Here is an 11,222-nt window from a genome sequence, read left to right on the forward strand (position 1 = left end):
TTTAGGCACCGGCAGTGGATCAATAAGCAGCTGGACGCAGCTGCGGGCGGGACAGAAGAGGCTTTTGGGGTAAGTGAAACAGCTTACATTAGGGGATAAACGCGGGACGGTGGTGTGTTTGTGATTGTGTGAGATGCCTACGGGCGAAGCGAGTGAGGAGCCCCGATCTGCATTTCCTTACCCCGGAGACGGGCTGGGTCAGAGGAGGGCGAAGCGCAAGAATTGCTGACTGAAATTCCCACCGTCATGGGCGGGTCCCAATCTAAGTCTGCGAAGAAGTCCCATACGCCCTTGGAGTGTTGTTTGCGCAATTGGTCACATTTTAAGCAGGATTATGGAACTAAGATGACAAAGGATCGTCTTGTCTTTTTTTGCACCCGGGAATGGCCAATATTAGAACCCAAATGGCCACCCGAGGGGTCTTTTGACCCAACCTTGGTATCTGATGTGCGAACAATAGTAGCACAGAGGGGAAGCTGGGACCAGTTCCCTTATATTGATTCGTGGGCAACTTGTGTGCCCCTTGGCGGCAGGCCTGCTCCGTGGGTTGTTAAATGCATGTCCCTTGCCCTTCCCATGGTGGTCAAAAGGAAACTACCAAAAGAAGGACCACCCAGGGTCGTGGCCACGGCACCGGAGGACCTACTGCTTCCTCCTCCCTACGGGACAGCCGTCGCAGGGCGCTCGTTGCAACCACCACCCTCTCCTGAGGGGCCTGCCCAGCGGTTAGATGCCCCCGAGAAGGACCCCTCTCATGAAATAGTACCAGAGGACCCCACCCCTCTAGTTGAACGCCAGGACACTCTCCAAGATCGTCTATATTCCCTAGAGGAAAGATTGGAGGTCCTACAGAGAGAGGCAAAAGGGGGACCTAACTACAACCCTCAAAAGGACCCCCAACCACCGGTGAAGTTCACCTTCCCCATCAGAGAAGTCCCCGACCCTACCGCCCAACATCCTCAAGGGACGATGTTTGTTTATGTCCCATTCACAACATCTGATTTGTATAATTGGAAACAATTTAACCCCTCCTTTGAAGAGGATCCCGGGCCACTCCTGTCTCTGATGGAGAATGTGAGGCTTACTCACAACCCCACATGGGACGATACACAAATGCTATTGAACACCTGTTTTCTCAGCCAAAAGCCAACCATCCTTGCGGGGGCACGAGCCAAGTATAGGGAGGAAAATCCCCAGGCAACTGAGGAGGAGACGGCGGAGGTTCTGCCCACAGGGCGACCCAATTGGGGGGTGGCCACAGCGGCACATAGACGCTTACATGCTGACTATTTTTGACTCATTTTAGCAGGCATGAAGCAAGCCGCGAGAAGGGCCCCCAATTTGCAAAAAGTCCTGACTCTAAAGCAAGACAAAAACGAACCTCCTGCTGTGTTCCTCCAAAGGCTGAGGGAAGCCTTCGCTAAATATACTGACATTGACTTGAATGATCCAAATAATTTAAGGATCCTCACGACTCAGTTCGTGGGAAATAGCTGCCAGGACATCAGAAAGAAGTTGCAAAAAGTTGAAGGAGGGTTGGCAGCTGACCTAGGAGTTTTAGTTGAAGTAGCTCAAAAGGTTTATGAGAGGTGAGAAGAAGAAGGAAAAGAAAAAGACAAGAGGCAGGCCAAGCTCCTTGCTGCGGTTCTTAAACCTGACAAGGAGGGAGCTAGGAACGGGAGAAAAGGGGGAAGGAAAGGATCTCCCCTGGGGAAAGATCAATGTGCCTTTTGTAAGAAAATGGGGCACTGGAAGCGTGACTGTGAGGCTTTGAAGCAGAAAGAGAGAGGGGAAAATACGGGAGAAGCGCAGAGAGTTCTGTATGAACAGGAAAGAGATTAGGACAGACCGGGGCCCGGCCCCCTCTTAGCCGTCTCTGAGGCAAGACGGGACCCCATGGTCAAAATAAAGGTTGGGGGCCGCTCCTACAAAGCCCTTGTGGACACAGGGGCCACCCTGTCCGTCCTCCCCCTCAGTGAGCCCCCAACGGGAGGTGGGGGGTTCACCACCATAATGGGGGTCGAGGGAAGGGCAACCCAAGTGCCCCTCTCTCGTCCCCTGTTCACCAAGGTTGGGAAAACACACCTAGAACATGCATTTGTCTGTACCCCCTCCTGTCCGGTGGCATTGCTAGGGAGGGACTTATTGACTAAACTCCAAATTGAGATTGCTTTTACTCCTGACGGAAGGATGGAGATACGGCTCCCTAAACAGCAGAGTAGTAACTACCAAATGGCCCTTTTGAAGGTTGCAGAAGAATCCACCCCAGAGGCCACCGAGGACTGGAGCTTAATAGAAAACAGAGTCAACCCTCTAGCTTGGGCCGGGATTGGAGGGGCCTCTCGTGCCAAGTCGGCAGCACCATACAAAATTCCCCTCAAGGAGGGAGCAAGGCCTGTTCATGTGAAACAGTATCCCCTTTCCCGCCAAGGAAAGGAGGGCCTACAACCAGTAATAACAAAGCTCCGAGAAGAAGGCCGGCTCATTGAGATAATGTCCCCCTATAACATGCCCATCATCGCAGTGCCAAAAAGGGGAGGGGGGGCAAGGGCTTTCGCTTAGTGCAAGACCTCTGGCTCATTAATCAGCAGATCGAGGCCCCCCATCCTGTGGTCCCCAACCCACACACCCTCCTTGTAGGAATTCCGGAAGAGCACGCCTGGTTCACTGTCATAGACCTAAAAGACGCCTTTTTCAGCATCCCCCTCCACCCTGATTCAAGGCCTTTGTTCGCCTTTGAATGGGAAAGCCCGGGGGGGGGGGGTGTCAAAAGTTCAATTAGCATGGACAGTCATCCCTCAGGGGCTGAATCTCTCACCGGTGGTCTTTGGCCAGCAGCTCCAAAAGGATCTCGAACCCTGGGTCCAGCAGCACTCAGAGGTGCATCTCCTCCAGTACTGTGACGACCTCCTGATTTCAGCCAAGGCCAAGAATGCGTGCCTGAGTGGGACGGTTTCCCTCCTCAACTATCTAGCAGGGGGGGGGGGGTATAAAGTGTCAAAAGAAAAAGTACAGTTGGCCCAACCAACTGTAAAATTCCTAGGCTACCACATAACTAAGGGGACTCGGAGCCTAGGGCAAGAAAGAGTTGAAGTCATCCGTGACACTCCTGTCCCTAAGTCCCCCCGCGAATTGAGGGCCTACCTGGGGTTGACCGGATTCTGCCGACTATGGATAGCAAACTATGGGGAGACAGCGCGGCCGCTGTATGAGGCGCTGCAGAAAGATAGACTGGATAAATGGAAATGGACTAAGGAAATGAATAAGTCTTTTCTCAGTCTTAAAGCTGCTCTTGTGTCACCACCTGCTCTAGCCATACCAAATCCCAGCCGGCCATTTAGACTTTATGTGCATGAAAATAAGGGCATAGCTTCGGGAGTGCTTTGCCAGCGAAAAGGGCCCTCTTGGAGACCAGTGGGATATTACTCCAAGGTCCTAGATGTCGTAGCACGAGGATGGCCAAGTTGCCTGAGGGCAGTAGCGGCAACGGCTCTGGTTTGTGCTGAAGCGGAGAAAATGACAATGGGAGGACCCATTGAAGTTTGGGTGCCGCATGGAGTGCCACAAATTTTGGGATCAGGAGGAGGAAGCAAATTTCTCAACCCAGCCCGGCATTCCCGATATGAAATAGGTTTACTAACAAACGAAAACCTCACTTTTAAGACTTGCTCCAGCTTTAATATCGCCACACTACTGCCAACATTACTGGGCACAAACAGATCAGGACTCCCAGATCATGACTGCCTTGAAGTATTAGACCTAGACACCAAAGGCCGACTGGACCTTGAGGATGAACCAATAGAGGGAGCCAGAGATCTGTTTGTAGATGGATCTAGCTATATGCTGGATGGAAGGCGCTACACAGGCGCGGCTGTCGTTACTCTAGAGGAGAGTGTGCATGAGGAAAGGCTGCCTCCTCATTTCTCCGCCCAATCCGCTGAACTGGTAGCCCTGACAAGAGCCCTGCAAGCCAGCAAGGGAAAGCGAGTAAATATTTATACCGATAGCAAAAATGCCTTCGCCATTGTGCATGCTCATGGGCAACTGTGGAAAGAGAGGGGATTCCTTACAGCAAACGGATCTCCAGTGGCTAATGGCGGCCTAATAGTGGATCTTCTGGATGCCCTCCAGCTACCCTCACAAGTAGCTGTTGTCCACGTCCGAGCCCATGGGAAAAAAAAAGAGGAAAAATGGAGACAGGGAAACCAGAAGGCAGATGAGGCCGCAAAAAGAGCAGCCAGAGAGGGAATCCAAGGAACATTCCTCATTCTACCCAAAAGAAAAGAGCGCCCCACATACTCCCCTGCTGAGTTACGGATGGCACAAGAACACGGAATAAGTCCCTGCGATGACGGATGGATCCAGATGACAGATGGAAGACTGCTTCTTCCACAGACCCTGCAGAGGGTTGTTCTAGAGCAAGTTCACCATTCTCTTGGACACCCTGGAGCATCAGCCATGATCGACTATTGCAAGAGGCTGTTTGTCTCCCCTGGGTTAACTGTATGCGCCCACCGACTAGCCGCAACCTGTGAAGTCTGCCAGAAAACCAACCCTCCCAGGGCACCCCCTCCTCCAAAAGGAGGGCGACCATGGGCCTACTATCCTTTCCAGAGGGCGCAGATTGATTTTGCTGAGATGCCACCATGTAGGGGTTACAGAGACTGCCGTTAGATGCACCTATCCATCTCTTCCAGATGGGAGACGAGGTGTTGCTGAAAAAGTGGAATAAAGAAGCTTTAAAGGAAGGGTGGGAGGGGCCTTATTTGGTGGGACCAACCAGCCACTCGTGTGTAAAGCTTGTGGGTTCTAGTAAATGGACACATTGCAGCCGGATAAAGCCATTTAAGCGACCCTCGCTTCCTTCTGTCACTTGGAAAGAACAGGAGGACACAGACAACGGTCCTTTGCTCCCTGGCACCCCTCTGGAAGCTGCCAAGGACACAGGCGAAGAAGCCATCCAGGAGCCACAATCGCCTGTAATAAACAAGTCACAACATCTGGGAAAAGCTCGGGTTTGAATTACAAAAAACTTGTAATATGAAGCAAGTATTGTGGGTGGTGTTGGTAATGTTAGTTAAAGAAATATTAACGTGGATGGTGATACCTCAAGGACTTGGGCTTGACAGCTTTAAGATAAAACCCCGAAATGTCACACCAACACCCCTCAGACCACTTCTGGTACAGATCCCTGAGAAAGAGAGGCGTCCCTGGAGAACCAGGTTAGGGTTCCCAATAACAGAGGAAACTGATAATGTGTGGTTAGAGTGGATAAAGTATACAGCCAAGTCTTTAAATAAGTCTGACTGTTTTGTTTGTGCCACAGGGAGATCTGTGGCAAAGGTGCTGCCCTTTCCACTGGGATGGGACACTCCTTCCCTCCTCACCTGCGTGATCCGTTTGTTCCAACACCCTGATGCATGGGGAGAGGAGGAATGCCAAACCCTCAATAAATTATACCCCCCACTCAAATCAAAGGATCGTGTCAGACCTTCCACAGTCTTCCTGCAAAGAAGAAACCATACCGGATGCATACACCGAAACCTTGCAGACACAGAGGGGCGTATAGGGAACCTGACGAGTAAAGTAAGATGTGTTAATTCCACCCGCTTTAGGAATAATTCCCTTTCAATCCCACGAGCTGATCTCTGGTGGTATTGTGGTGGCCTAGAGTTGTATGAGGTATTGCCCTCCAATTGGTCCGGAGCTTGTGGGTTAGTTCCGTTGGCAGTCCCCTTTTCAATTGCATACCATCTAGCAGAGAAGACTGGCCAACCCCGGCAGAAACGATCAGTAACCCCTTTTGATGATCAAATATATATTGACTCCATAGGAGTACCAAGGGGAGTGCCAGATGAGTTCAAAGGAAGAAATCAAATTTCTGCAGGATTTGAATCTACCCTGTTTTGGTGGGTGACCATTAACAAAAATGTAGATTGGATCAATTACGTTTATTATAATCAACAGAGGTTTATAAACTATACTCGAGATGCTGTAAAAGGATTGGCTGAGCAGCTAGATGCCACCAGCCAAATGGCTTGGGAAAATCGGCGTGTTCTTGATATGATGTTAGCAGAAAAAGGAGGGGTTTGTGTCATGCTAGGTGGACGGTGTTGCACCTTCATCCCTAACAACACTGCCCCAGATGGCACGGTAACAAGGGCTTTGCAGGGCCTCAACACCTTGTCTGAAGAATTAGCCGAGAATTCAGGGATTAACAACCCCGTGACTGACTGGTTGGAGAGATGGTTTGGAAAATGGAAACACCTAGCAGCCTCAATCCTTATTTCGCTTGTAGTGATGATAGGAGTTTTAGTGTTATTTGGTTGTTGCATTATCCCCTGCGCTAGAGGCTTATCCCAGCGGTTAATTGAAACCGCTCTGTCAAAACAGATGCTCTTGCTTTATTGTGCTGATAAAGAAACTCCGTTTTAAATGCTTTAAGACGTGAATAAAGACTTAAAGGAGGGAATTGTTAGAAAAAAGGAGACTCCATAACCATTGGCATCTCAAGTTACGTAAGAGCCCAAGTGGCGGGAAAATATAGGCGGAGCAAAAAGGGAATCATACTGACGCGCTCATGACTAACGGCTTGGTAAGCTGATAGTGACTGTTTATTGGATATTAACTTAGTGAGCCGATGTACTAACTGTTTCATTGGTTACTGGTAAGAACAATAGAAGCGATATGATATAAAGGGCTTTTGCACATGTGTCTCGGGGTCCAGACTGCTCTGCACCCATTTTGCAAAACGTTCAATAAAATAGTGTTGGATCCACTGCTGCCTGCCTGGCGTTCTTTTCTTCTAAACCGAAAGCAAGGACTTTTTATCTAACAATAGGCTACGTGACGATTAACGTAGCCTATCATGGCTAGATCTGCAAAGTCAGCCATGATAGGCTACGTAAATCGTCACATAGCCTATCACGGGTGAGTTAAAAAAAAAAAAAAAAAAAGCGCGTACGCAAATGGCGGCCCCCATAGGGAGCCGCCATTCGCGTTCCTTATTTGGTCGCTGTAGTCTACGTAAATCTTTACGTAGACTACGGCGAAAATAAGGGCAACGCAAATAGCGTTGCCCTCATTTTCGCCGTAGTCTACGTAATCTTTACGTAGACTACAACGACCAAATAAGGAACGTGAATGGCGGCTCCCTATGGGGGCCGCCATTTGCGTACGCGGTTTTTTTTTTTCTTTTATTGGAATGCCGGCTGCTCCTGCCCCTGACGAAGACCTGACGAACCACCGGCCGGATCCGCCGCCGGGAGGGACATTCGGGAAAGGTAAGTCCCGTCCCGGGGGGGGGGGGTGCGGGGTGCGGGGGGGTGCGGAGAATTTCTTCGGGGGGCCGAACACGTTGGCGCTCGGCCCCCCGAAGTTTCGGGGAGAAATTCTCCGCCATCCCTATGGGGAAGGGAGATGTAATATTGGGGGTAACAATGGACATAGGCGCATGCACTGCAACGGAGAGAACAGCTCTGATAGCGCCCAATACTAGTCTTCAGACACATGTAGGAAGAAAGTCAGACTGTGAAGCACATGGTCTTCAATGTCTATATACTAATGCCCAGAGTATGGGAAACAAACAGAATGAACTTGAACTCTTAATACAGGAGGGAAATTATGACCTGATAGGTACAGCTGAGACTTGGTGGGATGACTCTCATGACTGGAATACAGCAGTTGAAGGATATAACTTGTTCAAAAAGAACAGGAGGAACAGAAAGGGAGGTGGGGTTGCACTGTATGTGAAAAATACGTATTTCTGCACAGAAATACAGGAGGATGAGCTTGGTAGTCCCATCGAGAGCATCTGGATCAAAATAAATGGAGCAAAGAATAAAAGGAACCTGGTGGTTGGAGTCTACTACCGGCCACCCAATCAAAGAGAAGACGAGGATGAAACTTTTGAAAAGCAAATAGCCAATGTTTCAAGGAAGCATGATGTAGTAGTAATGGGGGACTTCAATTTCCCCGATATTTGTTGAGAGACAAATTCTGCAGAACATGGCCCCTCCAGGAAATTCATGACTTGTGTAGCAGATCACTTCCTCCTACAGAAAGTAGAGGAAGGAACTAGAGGATCGGCTATCCTTGACTTGATCCTAACCAACAGAGATGACTTAGTGGATAAAGTAGCAGTTACAGGAACTCTGGGGGAAAGCGACCATGTTGTACTTGAGTTCTTGGTTCTAAGGGAAGCAAAAGCTGAGTGTAGCCAAACGTGTACCCTGGATTTTAGGAAAGCCAATTTTAATAAACTCAGAACAGTAATCAGTAAGGTCCCATGGCAAGCGACGCTAATGAGAAAAGGAGTCCAAGATGGGTGGGAGCTTTTAAAAAAGGAAATTCTCAAGGTACAATTACAAACAATTCCAACAAGAAGAAAAGGTGGAAGACAACAGAAGAAGCCAATCTGGCTTCACAAAAAGCTTAGGGATGACCTGAAAACAAAAAAGGACACATATAGGAAGTGGAAAGAAGGCCAAGTAACAAAGGAAGAGTACAGGCAGGTAGCACAGAATTGCAGGGATGGCATCAGGAAGGCTAAAGCGGAGAACGAGCTGAGGTTAGCGAGGGATGCTAAAAGCAACAAAAAGGCTTTCTTCAGCTACGTGCATAGTAAAAGGCAGAGGAAAGAAATGGTGGTTCAGCTATTAAATAAGGATGGCAAAACAATAACAGATGACAAAGAAAAGGCAGAGGTGCTCAATTCCTACTTTGGCTCCGTCTGACATCAATCCCAGGGAAAATTCTGGAGCAGATGATAAAGCAATCCATCTGGAAGCACCTTGAAAACAATGCCGTGATTACTCGAGGCCAACATGGATTTGTCAAAAACAAGTCCTGCCAGACAAATCTGATCTCATTTTTTGATCAAGTCACCTCCCTTGTAGACCGTGGGAATGCTGTAGACATCATATACCTCGACGTCAGCAAAGCTTTCGACAAAGTGCCCCATGATATCCTGATGAGCAAACTAGCTCGAAGTGGGCTAGATGAAACAACGATCCGGTGGATCCACAGTTGGCTACAGAATCGGACTCAAAGAGTGCTTATCAATGGGACCTTCTCAAACTGGGGAGAGGTAACGAGTGGGGTACCGCAGGGCTCAGTCCTGGGCCCAGTGCTCTTCAACATTTTTATGAATGACTTGGAGGAGGTGATGCAGGGAATGCTGATCAAATGTGCAGATGACACCAAATTGGGCGGGATAGCTAATACTTTGGAAGACAGAAACAAAATTCAAAGTGATCTCGATAGACTGGAGCGCTGGGCAGAAAAGAACACAATGACATCTAATAGGGAGAAATGCCAAGTTCTGCACCTAGGAAAAAGAAACCAAATGCACAGTTACAAGATGGGGGATAAGTGGCTCAACAACACTACAAGCGAGAAAGATCTTGGAATTGTTTTCTATCACAAGCTGAATATGAGCCAACAATGTGATGTGGCTGCAAAAAAGGCCAATGCTCTTTTGGGCTGCATTAATAGAAGCATAGCTTCCAAATTCCGGGGGAAGTACTAGTTTCCCTCTACTCAGCACTGGTTAGGTCTCATCTTGAGTACTGTGTCCAGTTCTGGGCACCACACTTTAAGAAGGATGCAGACAAACTGGAGAGGGTTCAGAGGAGGGCAACAAAGATGATCAGAGGACTGGAAACAAAGCCCTATGCCGAGAGACTGAAAGAACTGGGCATGTTTCGCCTTGAGAAGAGAAGACTGAGGGGAGATATGATAGCGCTATTCAAGTCCTTGAAAGGTTGTCCCAGAGAGGAAGGCCAGGATCTCTTCTCGATCATGCCAGGGTGCAGGACACGGAAGAATGGGCTCAAGTGACAGGAAGCCAGATTCCGGCTGAATATCAGGAAAAACTTCCTGACTGTTAGAGCAATACGACAATGGAACCCATTCCCTTGGGAGGCGGTAGGCTCCCCCACACTGGAGGTGTTCAAGACGAGGCTGGGCAGCCACCTGTCAGGGATGCTCTGACCTGGATTCCTGCATTGAGCAGGGGTTGGACTCGATGGCCTTGTAGGCCCCTTCCAACTCTACTATTCTATGACTCTATGATTCAGAGCCTTCTCCTCAATGAATGTGTCTAATCTACTTTTGAAGCTGCCATCAGCACATCTTGTGGGAGCAAATTCCACAGTTTAAGTCTGTGCATAGTGAAGAAGGACTTCCTTTCATCTGTCCTGAATTTCCCACCATTGGTTTTATTGGATGATCCCACTGTGAGAAAGGTTTTTCTCCTTATCTACTTTCTCCACAGTGTGTCACACTGTGAGTCATGGGGACCTAGAAGGCTGCCTTATGTCGAGTCAGACGAGTGGTCTATCTAGCCCAGTACTGTTGACACTGACTGGCAGCAATGGCTTTCTAGGGTTTCAGGCAGGAGTTTTTCCAGCCTACCTGGAGATGCTGCCAGAATTGAACCTAGGACCTTCTGCATACATAGCAGGGGCTCCACCACTGAGCCACGGCCCTTCCCCAAGTCTCTGTGTGTCTCTAACATCATGTCCCTTAGTGGCTTCTAGGAGACTCAGAATATGATGGGGCTGATCCATGCACGCACCCTGTGGCTGAAGCAGAGGTGTGTTGCTGTCAAAGAGCCACTTCAGCGAATCCCTTCTCTCCCTGCCCCCCATTGCAACTGCAAGGTGTACCCCATTTCTTAGAGAAAACTCTAGGGATGCTTAAGCTCTGGGAAATATGGTTGCCTAAAGTGAGCAGACATTTGCCTGTGTTAGTAAGAAATAAGCCATGGACTCTGACGGTTGGACTCCTTCTGCTAGAAATAAGGTGGGTGCATCTCTGTCAACCAATTCAGCAAAATATTGTTATGAGAATTCTGTTCCATCAAAGAGATGGGCACCTCTGGACTTTTTTCCCCATGTTTATTCTGGCAACATTATTACGGGGCCTCATCATGTCACCCACAACATCAGGGCTTCATTCACCTGCTCACTTTGATCCACACCATCATCTGCCAACAATGCCCAATGGCATTCTATCTCAAACAGGCCGGTCTTTGTGCAAATAATGTTGTTGTTGTTCAGTCGTTAAGTTGTGCCCGACTCTTCGGGACCATAGCACGCCAGGCCTTCCTGTCCTCCGCTCTCTCCTGGAGAGTGCTCGAGTCCATATTCATTGCATCGGTGATGCTATCTAGCCGTCTCATCCTCTAGCTGGACACAAATCTGACATTAGAAACGGCA

This window comes from Heloderma suspectum, chromosome 3 (genome assembly GCF_057233095.1).
Source record: "Heloderma suspectum isolate Gila_16-S chromosome 3, 16-S_ref, whole genome shotgun sequence".
NCBI lineage: Eukaryota > Metazoa > Chordata > Lepidosauria > Squamata > Helodermatidae > Heloderma > Heloderma suspectum.